The 21,024-nt window shown below is 44.9% G+C and overlaps 1 pseudogene; it reads left to right on the forward strand.

Moving 5' to 3' along the window:
- Nucleotides 1-1,342: 1,342 nt before the first annotated feature.
- On the forward strand, nucleotides 1,343-1,460 carry LOC126274597 (5S ribosomal RNA; annotated as a pseudogene).
- The last annotated feature ends 19,564 nt before the right edge of the window (nucleotides 1,461-21,024 follow it).

Consider the following 21,024-nt stretch of genomic DNA (forward strand, 5'->3'; position numbering starts at 1 on the left):
CTTTATTATTACATTTTAATCGTTTCCATTCAGGAAAAATTAAAAAGTGGGGGAGAACTCACAAATGATCAAACCATTCTGGATATATGTTCATGAGATATTTGAGTTAATGGTTCTTTAGAACAAGTTTTTAGCTGTTTGTGTAGCTAATACATGTGTCCGACACCCCTGCAATGACATGACGTTAGTTATATTCTAAGGTCTAATGCTTGCAAAACGGGTAGATTGCAAGAACACTTGTAGTATGAGAAAGAAATATAAGTGAACCAGAAAGAGATGACTCGATTCTACCAAGATAAAAAGTGGCAAGCGTTATCACGGCTGTAGTAATGCGACAGAAAGACACAAAGAGTACCAGGATACTTTAACAATTTGGATTTAGTTTTTGTCTTTACAAGATTAGTTAGATAAAAATATGAACCACAATGAAATAGGCTCCTATCATAGCACGAAAAACGCGAATATGTATTGTGCAGGGTTAGGGACGTAGAAGGATGGAACTAGCTCCTCGACTTATCTGGCAGCTTCAAAGACGTTTACATGAAAACATATTGACATGCTCGCGCTTTATTCCTTGTTAGTATTAGTACTCAAGTCATTGTGCGCACTGTGTCAAGTAAAGCAACAAGACACATGATGTCATTGACCAAGAAACAAATACATCGCCAGAAATTTTTCCACCGAGAATAACTTGCTTGGCTTTTACATGTGTGCTCTTCGGCCATGCGACATTGCATATTGTTTACGATTGCTGCGTAATCTTCTAGATTTTGGGTACACGATCAAGGATTTCAGATGCAGGTATGCCAAGACCTTGCACCTAAGAGAGCTCACTGCGCTAGGGAAGTAGGGTTAAGTAGCAAAAAGCGCGAACATGTGGAGATGTTTTGATTTAAATGTTTCTGAAGCTGCCACACAAGTCGAAAAGCTAGCGCTCTTCTTTTGCCTCCCTAACTCTGCCCAGGACATTTTTCTTTTTTTGTACTATGAGAGGAGCATATTTCCATTCTGGTTCCCAACTTTTACTGTACCATAGTTTTGAGATTATCCCGACATAGCTTGACAACCTATGCAGATTTTTGTTGACTCGGACGACCGGTGATCCCATACAGGTTTCTTTATTGTCTTTCCAACCATGTTTCTCATATCATGACAACGGATGAAGCTTTCACAGAACAAGACGAATATTTATTACACGTATTTGTGTATCTTCTTGCAAAATATGAACCGATCCGGACAAGTTTCAGGCATACAGATAAAAACGTGTTTTTTGTACTAAAATTGGAATGAAGCTACATTTTTGAAAGCAAATTCTCAGTTTTACCGTAGGAATGCAGTTTCTACCAACGGACTTGCCGCAGTGGTAACACCGGTTCCCGTCAGATCACGGAAGTTAAGCGCTGTCGGGCTGGGCTAGCACTTGGATGGGTGACCATCCGGTCTGCCGAGCGCTGTTGGCAAGCGGAGTGCACTCAGCCCTTGTGAGGCAAACTGAGGAACTACTTGATTGAGAAATAGCGGCTCCGGTCTCGGAAACTGACATACGGCCGGGAGAGCGGTGTGCTCACCACATGGCAATCCATATCCGCATCCAGTGACGCCTGAGGGCTGCGAATGACAAGGCGGCCAGTCGGTACCTTTGGGCCATCATGGCCTGTGCGGGAGAGAAAAAATTGCAGTTTTTATTTATTTCAATCACATTATACCCTTTCCGTGCATTCAATGCAAATAAGAAAGATTTTTAGGTGCTGCAGTTTCCTCGACTTTATACCATCGTATCTCTAAAACGGATAAAGATTATTGGACCAAAAAAAAATTACATTTGACTTTATCCATTTATCATCCTTCGAGCCGCCGGCCCGTGTGGCCGTGCGGTTCTAGAAGCGTCAGTCTGGAACCGCGTGACCGCTACAGTCGCAGGTTCGAACCCTGCCTCGGGCATGGATGTGTGTGACGTCCTTAGGTTAGTTAGGTTTAGGTAGTTCTACGTTCTAGGGGACTGATGATCACAGAGGTTGAGTCCCATAGTGCTCAGAGCCATTTGAACCATTTTTTGAACCTTTCAACAAATTCTGAGCCGATGTGTACGTTTTTAAAGTGTACGAATGGCACACTACGAACACCTCCCAGAAAAATGTGCTTTTTGCACTTGAAATTGGAACTGTGCACATACAAGTTGTGTCATTATCTGAGTATTAATATCAGTTCAATTAGCAGCTTTTGCAAAATGAATTAATCGATTCGCTCAGTTTGCCTTGGCTCGTCGTTCGAATCTTGCTTAATATATTCCAACATAAATACAGTAAGGCAGATGTTCGAATTGCTATACAAATGGCCGGTGGTCCGGTTTGAAAAGAAAACATTTTACCCGATGTCCCTAGTTCAAATAGGAACCACGTACCAGATCCCCCTCCCAAACCGCGCTTCTGCGCTAGGCTTTCTCAGACATATTTGATGACTAGAGCGAAGCCAAATTTCTGTCTCTGTTTTCCCATGTATATGAAAGATATTGTGTTACGTGACCGTCCGTGTAGGATCGAAACGTGAAGTCTACAGACAAAGGCTCCTATTTTTATCGTTTTCTTCCTAGCTCTATCTAAGAAGTTCGGGGAATCTGTAACGCCTTGTGCGTAAACGGCTGCTATTACGCTGTCGCTTACTGTCTTCCCTAAACGGCACCACCCGGCGCGCGCCTACGGCGCTTTTTGCTGCTCGCAGCCCAAGCGTACGCTGTAAATCGCGACAACGCAGTGCACGGTGTCGCAATGCCACAGGCCTACGGTGGACGTTCGCAGAAGCGATGACATCACGGGAGAGGCCGTCGCGTCGCTGGTCCGCTGACACACTTTCAGGCGTTGCATTCAGATGCTTTCCTGCCTGTACCACTGTGCTTAAAGCGGCCCACAGCCGAGGGCCTACATCAGAGTTAACTGGCGTGCGTTCCGGAATAGCCGTGACACGCACATTCCTGGATTTATAGCTCCAACACTCGTCACCGAACACAAGTACCACTTCTGACATCCAGGAAGCTTTATTTCCAAGAAATTTTACTGGCATGAGCAGAAAACTGTACGGCGGTCGATTCAGTTATAATTTACTATCTAGGGACTGCATGTTGAGTAAATGATTTTTCGAACATCATCAAAAGCCACGGAGAGTTAATCAGGTAGTAATAACAGTTAGTAATCTTTCGCAATCTTTCCAATCCCAAAGAAAGCCAGTGTTGACAGATGTGAAAATTACCGAACTATCACTTTAATAAGTCACGGCTACAAAATACTAACGCTAATTCTTTACAGACGAATGGAAAAACTGGTATAAGCCGACCTCGGGGAAGATCACTTTGGATTCCGTAGAAATACTGGAACACGTGAGGCAATACTGACCCTACTACTTATATTAGAAGCTAGATTAAGAAAAGGCAAACGTACGTTACTACCATATGTACACTTACAGAAAGCTTTCGACAATGTTGACTGGAATTCTCTCTTTCAAATTCTGAAGGTGGCAGGGGTAAAATACAGGGAACGATAGGCTATTTACTATTTATACAGAAACCAGATGGCAGTTATAAGAGTCGAGGGACATGAAAGGGAAGTAGTGGTTGGGAGGGGAGTGAGACAGGGATGTTATTCAATCTGTATATTGAGCAAGCAGTAAAGGAGACAAAAGAAAAATTCGGAGTAGGTATTAAAATCCATGGAGAAGAAATAAAAACTTTGAGGTTCGCCGATGACATTGTAATTCTGTCAGAGACAGCAAAGGACTTTGGATAGCGGTTGAACTGAATGGACAGTGTCTTGAAAGAAGGATATAAGATGAACATCAACAAAAGCAAAACGAGGATAATGGAATGCAGTCGAATTAAGTCGGGTGATGCTGAGGGAATTACATTAGGAAATGAGACTTAAAGTAGTAAAGGAGTTTTGTATATTGGGAACAAAATAAGTGATGATGGTCGAAGTTCAAAAATGGCTCTGAGCACTATGGGACTTAACATCTTAGGTCATCAGTCCCCTAGAACTTAGAACTACTTAAACCTAACCAACCTAAGGACATCACACACATCCATGCCCAAGGCAGGATTTCGAACCTGCGACCGTAGCAGTCCCGCGGTTCCGGACTGAAGCGCCTAGAACCGCACGGCCACCGCGGCCTGAGATGCTCGAAGTAGAGAGGATATAAAATGTAGACTGGCAATGGCAAGGAAAGCGTTTCTGAAGAAGAGAAAATTGTTAACATCAAGTAGAGATTCAAGTGTCAGGTAGTCGTTTCTGAAAGTATTTGTATGGAGTGTAGCCATGAATGGAAGTGAAACATAAACGATAAATAGTTTGGACAAGAAGAGAGTAGAAGCTTTCGAAATGTGGTGCTACCGAAGAATGGTGAAGATTAGATGAGTAGATCACATTACTAATGAGGAGGTATTCAATAGAATTGGGGAGAAGAGAAAGTTTTGGTACAACTTGACTAGAAGAAGGGATCGGTTGGTAGGACATGTTCTGAGGCATCGAGGGATCACCAATTTAGTATTGTAGCGCAGCGTGGAGGGTAGAAATCGCATAGGGAGACCAAGAGATGAATACACTAAGCAGATTCTGAAGGATTTAGGCTGCAGTACGCACTCGGAGATGAAGCAGCTTTCCCAGGATAGAGTAGCATGGAAACGTGCATCAAACCAGACCCTGGACTGAAGACCACCACACAATCTTTCGCATATACATACACTGTTTTCGCATTTCTCAGAGCACCTGTAGCCTACCTCGCGTCTTTAACGTTTCAATCATCTCCGTAGATGATAGTCGCTAACGTCAGCTAGTGACTTGGCTCTAGGTTCATACCTGACGTAGAAATATGAGACCAGAATTTGGTTGTAATAATTACACGTCTATTGTTTGGATCTGATAAACATAATTCTATTCAAACTGATGTTCATTGCTATTTATACATTTCTCCCCCCTCTCCGATATTTTATGACTGCAACGCCAAAAAACTGTTCTTCTGAAGCTAACCAGTCAGCGAGCCATTTTTGTACATTTTCATACAGAATGAAGCGTTGTCGAGGGAGAGCGTGACGCACAGATGCAAGTACATGGTAATCGGACGAATCCAAGTCTGGAGAATAAGCCGCATGCCCTAGTATTTCCCAACTGAACGTCTCGATCGTTTTCCTGACCCGTTTTGCTGTGTGTAATGGGGCATTATCATGGAGCAATAAGACTCTGTGTTGCCTTTCTCCAGTTTTTTTACGTAATGAAGGATTTCAATCAAGCATTTGCTGTTGGCAGCGATCAGTGTTAAGGGGTTTCAACACGTTTTAGCAGCTCATAACAGATGACACCCTTCTGATAATACCACAGAGCATATTTTCTTTCCAAAGCGATTTGGTCATGCAGTGGATGTGGATGGTTTGCCGGCATTCACCCATGACTTAAGACGCTTAGAACATTGAAAATAAATAAATTTTTCATCACCTGTCACTATTCGATGGAGAAACGGATTTTTTTTTGTATCTGGCGACCTGTATTTCACAAATTGACTTTCGATTTACTTGCTGTCTTTGATTTAGTTCATGCGGAACCCATTTATGCGTTTTCTGCACCTTTTCCACAGCTTTCGACCGAAAAAAAAAACGGTTTTCTACATCACATTCAATTTTTTCGCACTTCCTATTGATTTTGAGTATCATCTCCATACAATAAGGCCTGCAATTCGTTGTCTTCGAACTGTTCGGTGGTTTCCCCCTCTTGTCGTCTCCCATGTCAAAATCACCACTTTTGAATTTTTTGAACCACTCGAAACACTATGTTTTCCCAAGAGCATGTTCGATGAAAGCTTCGACAAGCATTCGATGCGATTCTGCAGGATATATATATATATATATATATATATATATATATATATATATATATATATATATATATATATATATATATATTCAAATGATAGCAAAAACCAACACTGTGAGCAAATGGTAGTTCGTAGGTACAAAACTCGACATACACTCCTGGAAATTGAAATAAGAACACCGTGAATTCATTGTCCCAGGAAGGGGAAACTTTATTGACACATTCCTGGGGTCAGATACATCACATGATCACACTGACAGAACCACAGGCACATAGACACAGGCAACAGAGCATGCACAATGTCGGCACTAGTACAGTGTATATCCACCTTTCGCAGCAATGCAGGCTGCTATTCTCCCATGGAGACGATCGTAGAGATGCTGGGTGTAGTCCTGTGGAACGGCTTGCCATGCCATTTCCACCTGGCGCCTCAGTTGGACCAGCGTTCGTGCTGGACGTGCAGACCAGGTGAGACGACGCTTCATCCAGTCCCAAACATGCTCAATGGGGGACAGATCCGGAGATCTTGCTGGCCAGGGTAGTTGACTTACACCTTCTAGAGCACGTTGGGTGGCACGGGATACATGCGGACGTGCATTCTCCTGTTGGAACAGCAAGTTCCCTTGCCGGTCTAGGAATGGTAGAACGATGGGTTCGATGACGGTTTGGATGTACCGTGCACTATTCAGTGTCCCCTCGACGATCACCAGAGGTGTACGGCCAGTGTAGGAGATCGCTCCCCACACCATGATGCCGGGTGTTGGCCCTGTGTGCATCGGTTGTATGCAGTCCTGATTGTGGCGCTCACCTGCACGGCGCCAAACACGCATACGACCATCATTGGCACCAAGGCAGAAGCGACTCTCATCGCTGAAGACGACACGTCTCCATTCGTCCCTCCATTCACGCCTGTCGCGACACCACTGGAGGCGGGCTGCACGATGTTGGGGCGTGAGCGGAAGACGGCCTAACGGTGTGTGGGACCGTAGCCCAGATTCATGGAGACGGTTGCGAATGGTCCTCGCCGATACCCCAGGAGCAACAGTGTCCCTAATTTGGTGGGAAGTGGCGGTGCGGTCCCCTACGGCACTGCGTAGGATCCTACGGTCTTGGCGTGCATCCGTGCGTCGCTGCGGTCCGGTCCCAGGTCGACGGGCACGTGCACCTTCCGCCGACCACTGGCGACAACATCGATGTACTGTGGAGACCTCACGCCCCACGTGTCGAGCAATTCGGCGGTACGTCCACCCGGCCTCCCGCATGCCCACTATACGCCCTCGCTCAAAGTCCGTCAACTGCACATACGGTTCACGTCCATGCTGTCGCGGCATGCTACCAGTGTTAAAGACTGCGATGGAGGTCAATAAAATTCTTCTGGGTTAGAGACCGCATTGTCATTTATAAAATTCCAACGTTTCGGCGTCTGTTGCAAGACGCCTTCCTCAGGGTGTGTTGCTAACTGCTGAATGAGCAACACTCTTCCATAGTATATATGTACCCACACTTGCGCTCATTCAGCAGTTAGCAACACACCCTGAGGAAGGTGTCTTGCAACAGACGCCGAAACGTTGGAATTTTATAAATGACAATGCGGTCTCTAACCCAGAAGAATTTTATCGACATTGACAACGGCCGCGGAAGCCTACGGTTAAATTTAACGCACCTGTATGGGCAGGAGATTTACGCAAACATCAGGCAGCTCGAATCACTGAGGCTGAAAAGAGGTAAACTGCTGAATGATCTTGCGTTCCTGAAGAGATGTATTAATGCCAATGTAGTACCAACATTTTTACGACTGACGTCCCACATAAAATCGTACAAGGCCAGGAATATCTGTGCACAGGCCAGCAAAGCTTTATTGCGGGAAAGGATCCGTCACATTCGTGGTAGTCTCGACGTGAACAACATAAAACTGTGTGAACTGCACCTCTTTCTGAGTGGGAAACTGGATGAGGATGACTGGCACAAGGTCGACAGGTTAACCTTCCAGCAAGCTGCCAGATCAAGTGAATGTACCACCAGTCGCCAGGTGACGAAGTTCGACAAATTGCAACGGAAAACAAGAGATGATGGACCAGTTTTGGATACGCGACGAACAGTGGTGAACCTCTCCAGCCACACCTTGAGCGATGCAGCCACAAAAGTTTTGGCGAAAGGGATGAACTATGCAATCGCGCCAAAACTAGTACCGAAAGAAGACATTTTCGAATCAGTGGAGGCCTCGGTACGCCATCTACCACAACCAGAAGCAGAGAAGATCCGACAAGAAACAGTACGAGTCTTGGCTCACGCAAAGCCTCCGAAGCAAAACATCAGTAAAGAGGAACGTCAGGCCATCAAGGAGCTGAAGAACAACTCTCAGATTGTGATAATACAGGCGGACAAGGGAAATGCCACCGTAGTGTTGGACACAGTAGATTACGATAAGCGGATGGAGGATCTTTTGAAGGAACCCATTTACCATAAACTTAAGGGGGATCCGACGGTCAAGATAGTGAAATCGACGCAAGCGCTGCTGAAGCAAACTAGGATGAACTTTGACACGACCCGTAGACTCATTCCACAGGTGCCACAGGCACCAAGAATATATGGGGTACCAAAGATCCACAAAGAAGCCTTCCCTTTACGGCCGATAGTGAGTAGTATCAACTCGCCGACCTACAAATTAGCGAAAGAATTGGCTCCGAAGCTTAGACGTTTAGTGAGACATACAGATGCATACGTCAAGGACTCCACCCATTTTATAGCACTTTTGAAAGAGAAGCGTGTCTCTGATACGGATTTGATGGTCAGTTTTGACGTGAAATCTTTGTTCACGAATGTACCCGTGACGGACACCATGAACATCTTAGAGGAACGCATGGCACCTGACATCAGCGAGCTAGTGCGTCACTGTTTGACGACCACCTATTTTAGGTGGAAAGGGGATCTTTACGAGCAGACGGACGGTGTTGCTATGGGTTCCCCTCTTTCGCCTGCTGCAGCAGACATTTTTATTCAAGCATTCGAAGAAACACCACTCCTGTCCGCGCCATTACGCCCGGAATGCTGGCTACGATACGTGGACGACACCTTTGTTATCTGGCCACACGGAGAAGAAGAGCTTCAGAACTTCCACGAACATCTTAACCAGCAGCACAGCAAAATTCATCTTACCATGGAGATTGAAAAGAACGGGGTATTGCCTTTTCTCGACGTAGAAGTTTATCGTAAGCCAGACGGGAAGTTTGGACACAGAGTTTACAGGAAGCCCACCAACACGGACAGGTACCTGCATGCATCCTCCCACCACCATCCTATGCAAAAGAATTCGGCCCTGCGAACTTTAACTAAGAGAGCCTACAGGATCAGCGATGAATACAACCTGCAAGCTGAACTGCAGAACCTCAGGACCATTTTTGGAGCTAATGGCTACGACATGAGGCTGATACGCAAAACCATGGCGCCGAAGGAGGAGGGCAACAGGGAAATACAGAACGAAGCACAGAACACCGCCGTGCTACCGTATGTACAAGGGGTTACTGAACGTCTGGGCAAAATTCTCCGTCGGGCAGGTATTAAGCCGATTTTTCGTAGCAACAACAAAATAAAAGACATTCTGGGCTCGACAAAAGATACAATTGATAAGTTTCATGCCGCCAGAGTTTATGAAATCGAGTGTGAATGTGGACTCGTGTATGTAGGTGAGACTGGGCGTCCAATAAGCACGAGGTAACTGAACATGAGAGATATATCCGCCTCAAACAATATAGCAAATCAGCGATGTCAGAACATCATGAGCAGTGCAGGATGAACATCGAATTTCGAGAGGCCCGAGTACTGGCGAAACAGCCGTTTAGTTTGAGGAGGAAGAGTAGAGAGGCTATAGAAATAGCCAAGCGACCCGATAATATGAACAGAGAAGACGGGTACAGACTTCCAGCGTCTTGGCTGCCTGCTGTGACAGCTTTGCGGAAGGACAGCTCGCGCAAAGCAACAGGCGTGCGGTAGGCCACAGCGGAGGATGGTACACAGAGCGCTGACGCGGCCTAGTCGATACTAGGCAGTTAGTAAACAACGCTACGCTGCAGTCGCCGCTAAGTCTCCTATTCGCCGATTTCCACCAGTGGCAGGCAGTAAAGGAAACTCCAATGGAAAACGCCTATTTCCGCCAATAACAAGACGCAATGCAAACGCCAATAAAATGAACTCCTAGTACCCTTCCTCCTCATCCTCACATCCAATCACAACACTCTTCCATAGTATATATGTACCCACACTTGCGCTCATTCAGCAGTTAGCAACACACCCTGAGGAAGGCGTCTTGCAACAGACGCCGAAACGTTGGAATTTTATAAATGACAATGCGGTCTCTAACCCAGAAGAATTATTGACATTGACAACGGCCGCGGAAGCCTACGGTTACATTTACTGCGATGAAGCTCCTTATGCCACGGCAAACTGGCTGACACTGACGGCGGCGGTGCACAAATGCTGCGCAGCTAGCGCCATTCGACGGCCAACACCGCGGTTCCTGGTGTGTCCGCTGTGCCGTGCGTGTGATCATTGCTTGTACAGCCCTCTCGCAGTGTCCGGAGCAAGTATGGTGGGTCTGACACACCGGTGTCAATGTGTTCTTTTTTCCATTTCCATGAGTGTATTTACGGTTCGAAAGAGATACCGATGCATGGAACACAGGTTACTGTGTGTTGACATTCGTCGTCAGCCTTTATAGGAAGCAGATGGCTCTGCAGACGCGCTCTCAGAGGCCCTACACTGGCGGCTAGCACCAACTATAGGGAAATACCGGTTTCATAGTTCTATACCTGGTAGGTGGTGGCGTAGAATCTCACTCAGATTATCAATGTGCTGGCGAAAAAATACATGGAAGGAAACAAAACGACGTCTTTGACAGTCATATTTTCGTCGGATGATGGAGTCAAACTTGGTAACAACCTAGGTGCTGTTACAGTAGAGCAGGTGCTTTTTTTGTTTCATTGTCCTACAGCAGTTGCGTCAGGGGAACAATTCTCGCAATACGTCTTGGCTCGGGTACCGGGGGCGGCGTAGGCTATAACATCTAAAGGAGGTCCTATGCGGCGCGCTTCGCCGGTAGGGGCGCCGCCAGTCACCGTGTGGGAAGCGGCTGCTGCCGCCTTCGCCGCCGCCGCGCCTCTGTCCCAGCCGCCGACCCTGCCCCGGCAGCCACCGCATCGCTCTGGCGTCCATGGGCCTCTCTCCCTCAGGCTACTGGGTTAGGGCTGCAGCACCCAGGTTGCTCGCAGCGGCCCGATTCTGCAGCATCTCCTCCTCCTCCTCCTCCACCGTCACGTCCTCGCCGATCACCTGAGGTACATCTCACCAACTCCATCGGCTTGTCGCAGTTATAGTATTAGTAATAGAGAAGATCCTATGGCTAGTGGCAGATCCCTCTCCCATTGTGATTCTTGAGTTTCTCCCGGCGTATTTGATAATCAAAATATCCACGGGTGTACTGCCGGTCTATAGTGTCCAACGGGCACAATATTTCGGCGATCAAACATGTCGCCATCATCAGGTGAACTGACGGACTGAGCTCCTGTGAACGCGCCGGCACAGAGATCCGTACGCTATGGCTGCTCAGGGGGAACTGGGTTCGGTCGCGGCGGCGACCGATTTAAATACCCTCCGCCCGCGGCGCACTCCCTCCTCCGTCCGCGCCCCGCGCCAGGGTAGCGCGGTGGAACAGATTGCGACGGCATCTTTTAGTAAGTACATCTGGTCATTCACACCATACTGCAGTTAGAGTACTCCGTGATTGCAAACGCTTTTGAGGAGCGAATCTCGTTCACCAGGATCGAGGCCCGGCAGGAGGGTACCACGACCCTACGACCCTGTTGGGTTTCTAAGGGCGTTACTTCGTGTCGTGAAAACGGAGCTCCTCAAGACAGTCAATGATCCGCGGTCGTCGAGCAGATGGGCAGAACTATAGACCTGTATCTCTGACGTCGATCTGTTGTAGAATTTTAGAACATGTTTTTTGCTCGTGTACCGTGTCGTTTCTGGAAACCCAGAATCTACTCTGTAGGAATCAACGTGGATTCCGGAAACAGTGCTCGTCTGGGACCCAATTAGCTTTATTTGTTCATGAGACACAGAAAATATTAGATACAGGCTCCAGGTAGGTGCTACTTTCCTTGACCTCCGGAAGGCGTTCGATACAGTTCTTCACTGTCGCCTGATAAACATAGTAAGAGCCTACGGAACATCAGACCAGTTGTGTGGCTGGATTGAAGAGTTTTGAGCCAACAGAACACAGCATGTTGTTCTCAATGGAGAGACGTCTACAGACGTTAAAGTAACCTCTGGCGTGCCACAGGGGAATGTTATGGGACCATTGCTTTTCACAATATATGTAAATAACCTAGTAGATAGTGTCGGAAGTTCCATGCGTCTTTTCGCGGATGATGCTGTAGTACACAGAGAAGTTGTAGCATTACAAAATTGTAGCGAAATGCAGGAAGATCTGCAGCGGATAGGCACTTGGTGCAGGGAGTGGCAACTGACCGTTAACAAAAACAAAGCTAATGTATTGCGAATACATAGAAAGAAGGATCCTTTATTGTATGATTATATGATAGCGGAACAGACACTGGTAGCAGTTACTTCTGCAAAATATCTGGGAGTATGTGTGCGGAGCGATTTTAAGTGGAATGATAATATAAAATTAATTGTTGGTAAGGCGGCTGCCAGATTGAGATTCATTGGGAGAGTCCTTACAAAATGTAGTCCATCAACAAAGGAGGTGGCTTACAAAACAATCGTTCGACCTATACTTGAGTATTGCTCATCAGTGTGGGATCCGTACCAGATCGGGTTGACGAAGGATACAGAGAAGATCCAAAGAAGAGCGGCGCGTTTCGTCACAGGGTTATTTGGTAAGCGTGATAGCGTTACGGAGATGTTTAGCAAACTCAAGTGGCAGACTCTGCAAGAGAGGCGCTCTGCATCGCGGTGTAGCTTGCTGTACAGGTTTCGAGAGGGTGCGTTTCTGGATGAGGTATCGAATATATTACTTCCCCCTACTTATACCCCCCGAGGAGATCACGAATGTAAAATTAGAGAGACTCGAGCGTTCTCGGAAGCTTTCCGGCAGTCTTTATTCCCGCGGACCATGGGAGGAAATGACAGTGGCACGTAAAGTGCCCTCCGCCACACACTGTTGTGTGTCTTGTGGAGTATAAATCTAGATGTAGATCCCGCCATTAAATCCAGTGCGGTACTCTGCATCGAACTATCGCACCCCCCCCCCCCCCCCTCCCTCCAGCAAGTTGATTCTGGTGTTGAAGAGACAACTCTTTGGCGTGGGTTGCGTAAATCCACCTTGAGTGCTGTACTGACCCGGTTTTCCAAGATGGAAGTTAGAGGGTCAGCTAAAGCACTCAGCCGAAGGTTACACCTACTACACATCCATACACATGTCTATGATCCGGTAAATGGAGGGTCTAGCTATATCAGGCTCACTAAGGATACAGCTAATTAGCATGCATGTATTAATGTTATAAATAGAAACGATCAGGCTTGTTTTGCATGGTCAGTCCTTTCTTGCGAGAGAAATTACACAAACATCTGCAATGCACAGCTCACTATGGCAGATACCCTGACATTCATAAGTGTTATAACTTTGATGGTATCGATTTCCCCGTAAAGATTTAGGACATACCTAAATTTGAGAATTTGAGGTGCAGAATACCAGTATATCGATTCACGTTTGTGGCCTGGAGAAGAAAATCAGGTCAAATAAGCAAGGTAAGCACATTGTCATCAGCCCCCTCCATTTCTCAAAATTTTCTGGTGAGTGTGAGTTGCATTTAACATGCTGCTCTTCTCCCAAGGTGATAATTGTCACTATGTTTGGATCAAAGACATGTCCCAACTCCTTTCCATGCAGATGAATAAACATGAACATAAGCAGCATATTTGCTTAAGGTGCCTGAATTATTCCTCCTCAGACAAGATATTAGCAGCGCATCTAGTAGACTGCACTCCCAAAAACCCGGTACGTGTTATTCTGCCTACAGAGGAGAGTTCAAGCACGCTGACCAGCGATGCCCGTTTGTAGTGTACACCTACTTTGAATGCCTCCTCACTCCCGCGACCTGCTGTAAAGGTGACCCTCCAGCCTTACACACCACCTTAATAGAAAAGCATGTACCATATGTGCCAGCATACCAAATTGTATCGCCCTATGATTCCAGTCTTAACTGCTACAAATCATACTTCGGGGATAATCCCGCGGTTTAGCTGCTCACTGAGCTCGAAAAATTTTCATGGGTGGTTGATAAGCTTAACAGCAATAACGATCACATGACCAAATCAGAGAACAATGTAGATTTGTATAATAACGTGGTTGATTGTTATATTTCTGGGCTGCCGTTAGACAGAAAAGTGGAAACCCCTTATAGGGACCATTGTCATATCATGGGGAAGTTCCATGGCGCTGCTCACAAAGTGCGCAATTTGAAGTACCAGCTACCAAGACACATACCCGTTTTCTTCCACAATTTAAGCGGATATGACGCTCACTTTCTAGATGAGCACTTGGCTGATTTAGGCTTGCAGAAAGATCAGGTCAGTGCCCTACCAGAGAGCGTCGATAAATACATTTCATTCTGCAAATGAATGATGCCAAGAATTACGCCCCACTTCCTTGATACACTACGTTTTATGCAGGCACCCGTCCAGAAACTCGTTGAAACCCTGTCTCCGGAGGATACACATATCACTCGAGCTGCATTTCCCGATGAGGAAAAGTTTCAACTTGTGATTAGGAAAGGAGTTTTCCCATATGAGTATGTGGATGACATGGCAACACTCAACGAAACCAGGATACCCGACATATCTACATGGTCCAGCAACTTTACAGGCGATGTCATAATGGATGCAGAGTATGAGAATGTCATGTATGCCTCACAGGAATTCAATATTTCAACTTTAGGAGGGTATGCATGGCTTTACATGGACACAGACGTGCGCTTGCTTGCAGACGTTTCCGAGAAATTCCGGAGTCTATGCACGACCACATATTCTCTGGATCCCGTCTTTTATTACACAACATCTTTGTTATCTTGGGACGCAATGCTCAAGAAAACGAAGTGCAGCATTGAATTATTGACCAATGCTGACAGTCTTCTTTTCTTTGAGCGAGGGATCCGTGGAGGACTTTACCAATGTGTCCAGAGGCATGCGAAGGCAAATAATCCTCAGGTGGGTGACAGGTTCAACGCATCCTGTGACTCGAGTTACATAATGTACCTGGTCGTAAATAACTTATACGGGCACGCCTTGCAGTAATCACTGTCGATTGATGACTTTCGATGGGTACCCCAAGACGAATGCAAGGGATTAGGTGGAAAAATCATGGGGGTATGGCAGCTGATTCTGATGTAGGGTATGTGGTGGAGGCAGAACTCACATACCCTATTACTTTGCAAGATGCGCACGGCGATTTGCCACTATGTCCTGAGCAACTAGTTCCTCAAAGAGGCTCCATGCCAAAACTGATGACAACAGTGGGAGATAAGCGGAGATACATTATTCATTACTGTAATCTCCAGCAGTATCTCGGCTTGGGAGTGGAGATGGTTAGAATCACCCGGACTACCTCCTCCAAGTAGGCCCCTGGTTGAAGGAGTATATTGATTTGAATATGAGACAGAGAGCTTCTGTGACATGTGACTCTGAGAGAGATTTTTATAAATTAATGAATAATTCAATTTTAGGTAAAACAATAGAGCATTTGAGGGAACAACATGAAACTTTGAGTAGAACCGAATTGGCTGGACATTATGGCGTAACAAAATGCATTGCCAGACCACAGTTTAAGCGGGTCACCATATTCAATAAGAATTTTGTTGCTATGGAGATGGCGTAGACTGCAGTAGAGTTTACGGAACCTATTTATGTGGGGATGTGCACACTAGACCTGTCCAAACTCCACATGTACCGCTTTCATTGTGAGTTTGCGAAAACTCATTTCGCAGATCCGAAATTACTGTATATGGATACACATAGCATCATCTCTTTGGCAAAGAACTGCTATCCAAATGAAGTAATGAGGTGCCACGGTAATGAATTCGACACGTACTCTTTTTATTTTTATTTTATTTTATTTTTATTTTTTATTTTTTATTTTTTGGTCATCATTCTACTGACTGGTTTGATGCGGCCCGCCACGAATTCCTTTCCTGTGCTAACTTCTTCATCTCAGAGTAGCACTTGCAACCTACGTCCTCAATTATTTGCTTGACGTATTCCAATCTCTGTTTTCCTCTTTAGTTTTTGCCCTCTACAGTTCCTTCTAGTACCATGGAAGTCATTCCCTTATGTCTTAGCAGATATCCTATCATCCTGTCCCTTCTCCTTATCAGTGTTTCCCACATATTCCTCTCCTCTCCGATTCTGCGTAGAACCTCCTCATTCCTTATTTTAACAGTCCACCTAATTTTCAACTTTCGTCTATAGCACCACATCTCAAATGCTTCGATTCTCTTCTGTTCCGGTTTTCCCACAGTCCATGTTTCACTACCATACAATGTACTCCAGACGTACATCCTCAGAAATTTGTTCCTCAAATTAAGGCCGATATTTAATATTAGTAGACTTCTCTTGGCCAGAAATGCCTTTTTTGCCATAGCGAGTCTGCTTTTGATGTCTTCCTTGCTCCGTCCGTCATTGGTTATTTTACTGCCTACGTAGCAGAATTCCTTAACTTCATTGACTTCGTGACCATCAATGCTGACGTTTTCTCGCTGTTCTCTTTTCTACTACTTCTCATTACCTTCGTCTTTCTCCGATTTACTCTCAAACCATACTGTGTACTCATTGGACTGTTCATTCCGTTCAGCAGATCATTTAATTGTTCTTCACTTTCACTCAGGATAGCAATGTCATCAATGAATCGTATAATTTATATCCTTTCACCTTGTATTTTAATTCCACTCCTGAACCTTTCTGTTACTTCCATCATTGCTTCCTCGATGTACAGATTGAAGAGTAGGGGCGAAAGGCTACAGCCTTGTCTTACACCCTTCTTAATACGAGCACTTCGTTCTTGATCGTCCACTTATTATTCCCTCTTGGTTGTTGTACATATTGTATATGACCCGTCTCTCCCTATAGCTTACCCCTACTATTTTCAGTATCTCGAACAGCTTGCACCATTTTAGATTGTCGAACGCTTTTTCCAGGTCGACAAATCCTATGAAAGTGTCTTGATTTTTCTTTAGCCTTGCTTCCATTTTTAGCCATAACGTCAGAATTGCCTCTCTCGTGCCTTTACTTTTCCTAAAGCCAAACTGATCGTCACCTAGCGCATTCTTAATTTTCTTTTCCATTCTTCAGTATATTATTCTTGTAAGCAGCTTCGATGCATGAGCTGTTAAGCAGATTATGCGATAATTTTCGCACTTGTCAGCTCTTGCCGTCTTCGGAATTGTGTGGATGATGCTTTTCCGAAAGTCAGATGGTATGTCGCCAGACTCATATATTCTACACACCAAAGTGAATAGTCGTTTTGTTGCCACTTCCCCTAATGATTTTAGAAATTCTTATCTATCCCTTATGCCTTATTTGACCGTAAGTCCTCCAAAGCTCTTTTAAATTCCGATTCTAATACTCGATCCCCTATCTCTTTTAAATCGACTCCTGTTTCTTCTTCTATCACATCAGACAAATCTTCACCCTCATAGAGACTTTCAATGCATTCTTTCCACCTATCTGCTCTCTCCTCTGCATTTAACAGTGGCATTCCCGTTGCGATCTTCATGTTGCCACCGATGCTTTTAATGTCACCAAAGGTTGTTTTGAGTTCGCTGTCTGCTGAGTCTGTCCTTCCGACAATCATATCTTTTTCGATGTCTTCACATTTTTCCTGCAGCCATTTCGTCTTAGCTTCCCTGCACTTCCTATTTATTTCATTCCTCAGCGACTTGTATTTCTGTATTCCTGATTTTCCCGGAACATGTTTGTACTTCCTCCTTTCATCAGTCAACTAAAGTATTTCTTCTGTTACCCATGGTTTCTTCGCAGCTACCTTCTTTGTACCTATATTTTCCTTCCCAACTTCTGTGATGGCGCTTTTTAGAGATGTCCATTCCTCTTCAACTGTGCTGCCTACTGCTCTATTCCTTATTGCTGTATCTATAGCGTTAGAGAACTTCAAACGTATCTCGTCATTCCTTAGAACTTCCGTATCCCACTTCTTTGCGGATTGATTCTTCCTGACTAATGTCTTGAACTTCAGCCTACTCTTCATCACTACTATATTGTGATCTGAGTCTATATCTGCTCCTGGGTACGCCTTACAATCCAATATCTGATTTCGGAATCTCTGTCTGACCATGATGTAATCTAATTGAAATATCCCCGTATCTCCCAGCCTTTTCCAAGTATGCCTCCTCCTCTTGTGATTCTTAAACAGGGTATTCGATATTACTAGCTGAAACTTGTTACAGAACTCAATTAGTCTTTCTCCTCTTTCATTCCTTGTCCCAAGCCCATATTCTCCTGTAACCTTTTCTTCTACTCCCTCCCCTACAACTGCATTCCAGTCGCCCATGACTATTAGATTTTCGTCCCCCTTTACATACTGCATTACCCTTTCAATATCCACATACACTTTCTCTATCTGTTCATCTTCAGTTTGCGACGTCGGCATGTATACCTGAACTATCGTGTCGGTGTTGGTCTGCTGTCGATTCTGATTAGAACAACCCGGTCACTGAACTGTTCACAGTAACACACCCTCTGCCCTACCTTCCTATTCATAACGAATCCTACACCTGTTATATCATTTTCTGCTGCTGTTGATATTACCCGATACTCATCTGACCAGAAATCCTTGTCTTCCTTCCACTTCACTTCATTGACCCCTGTTATATCTAGATTGAGCCTTTGCATTTCCCTTTTCAGATTTTCTAGTTTCCCTTCCACGTTCAAGCTTCTGACATTCCACGCCCCGACTCTTAGAACGTTATCCTTTCGTTGATTGTTCAATCCTTTTCTCATGGTAACCTCCCCCTCGGCACTCCCCTCCCGGAGATCCGAATGGGGGACTATTCCGGAATCTTTTGCCAATTGAGAGATCATCATGACACCTCTTCAACTACGTCCTCATATACGGCCGATAATCTGTATGGTATTACTCCACAGAACAAGAAACTTACTGGTCTTATGAAGGACGAGGCGAATGGACTGCCAGTTGTGGAGTTTCCAAGTCTACGCTCGAAAATGTATGCATATCGCTCATTGGAATTTGCCATCCAGAGGTGGGCTAAGGGTGTGTGACTTATGGCATTGAGAGCCCTCTCTATCGAAGACTTTTTGCGGTGCCTGTGCAGTGGTGTTTGGCACCGCATATGGTACTGCAGACCAGTATTCGATAAAGAGGTCACGAGGTGTACACTCTGCTGCAGTCTAAAATCGGTCTGTTGTCTCGTGACAATAAAAGGGTCATTTGTGATGACAGGGTTGAAACTCTCTTGTACTCACACTACTCACCTGTAGCGAGAGAAGGGGTGGGGGACTCTGATTGTGTGGGTGTGAGAGATAGAAAGAGAGAGAGAGGGAGAGAGAGACAGTGTCTGCAGAGTAGTAGTATGACCATTTTATCATAGTGTAAATAATTTTGTGTGTGTGTGTGTGTGTGTGTGTGTGTGTGTGTCTGAATAGTTTTTAAGTGTATACAGGGTGGTCCATTGATCGTGACTGGGCCAAGTATCTCACGAAATAAGGGCCAAACGAAGAAACTACAGAGAACGAAACTTGTCTAGCTTGAAGGAGGAAACCAGATGGCGCTATGGTTGGCCAGCTAGATGGCGCTGCCATAGGACAAACGGATATCAACTGCGTATTTTAAAAAATAGGAACCCCCATTTTTTATTACATATTCGTGTAGTACGTAAAGATATATGAATGTTTTACTTGGTCCACTTTTTTCGCTTTGTCATAGATGGCACAGTAATAGTCACAAACGTATAAGTGCGTGGTATCACGTTACATTCCGTCAGTGCGGACGGCATTTGTTTCGTGATACATTACCCATGTTAAAATGTACCGTTTACCAATTGTGGAATAGGTCGATATCGTTCTTTGTAGTTTTTTGTTTGATGCTTATTTCGTGATACCACCCTGTATATCACAATGTAGTGGAACATGTAATAATCAAAAGCGTTCACGTGGCGACCACTCTTTATCAGTTTCATATAAATATCCAAGAGCACATTACACTCTTTTCCCTTGAATCCGTAGTTCTCAAGGTTGATTGTCATAACATATTAAGGAAGTAAGAGCTATGGAATATTTTTTTCTACTGTGTGGCTACAGCTCTGTTACTGAACAAGCAAAGTCGTTGCAATTACTATTCCCCTTTAATAGTGGTAACAGAAGCATGACCACGCTTTGCACACTACACTCACTACCACTCCTCAGAATAACGGCATTACCTTATTCACCGACATCCAGCACACACTTGAAGTTGAATAACTGAATTACGATGGATTCATAGCGATTATTCAGTTACATAGTGTAAGTGCACTGAAAGGGATGAAAAACGGTTCAAATGATTCTGAGCACTAAGGGACGTAACTGCTAAGGTCATCAGTCCCCTAGATCTTAGAACTACTTAAACCTAACTAAGGACATCACGCACTTCCATGCCCGAGGCAGGATTCGAACCTGCGACAGTAGCGATCACACGGTTCCAGACTGTAGCTCCTAGAACCGCACGGTCACCGCGGCCGGCGAAAGGGATGAACAAAAGTATATTGCCACACCAGACATGGCAACTAGTGAATTTTACTCCTGATGACGATGACGGATACAGTGATCGAATGCTCGGTATTTTCATCCAAAATGACGTGGCTAGAGAACGGAAAGAATTATATTCATAATATGCTTGTAATAGATGCGAAAAGTGTGGAAAAATGTTGTGATATCCTATGTTTTTTGGCAAGATTAGAGATAAAATTTGTGTATTAACAACTTATCTCTTTTATGTAGAGTGCTAACTGAACAAATTAAAACTGCCTGGTCAAAAACTAAATATAGTAGTGTGTAGCTAAATTACGTATTAAATGCAGGTAAAAGCGGGTCCCAAATTAGGAAGCTAAATTGTATTACATACAAGTAAAATCCCTCAAAAGACATCTGTGGTATG

This window comes from Schistocerca gregaria, chromosome 5 (genome assembly GCF_023897955.1).
Source record: "Schistocerca gregaria isolate iqSchGreg1 chromosome 5, iqSchGreg1.2, whole genome shotgun sequence".
NCBI classification, from domain to species: domain Eukaryota; kingdom Metazoa; phylum Arthropoda; class Insecta; order Orthoptera; family Acrididae; genus Schistocerca; species Schistocerca gregaria.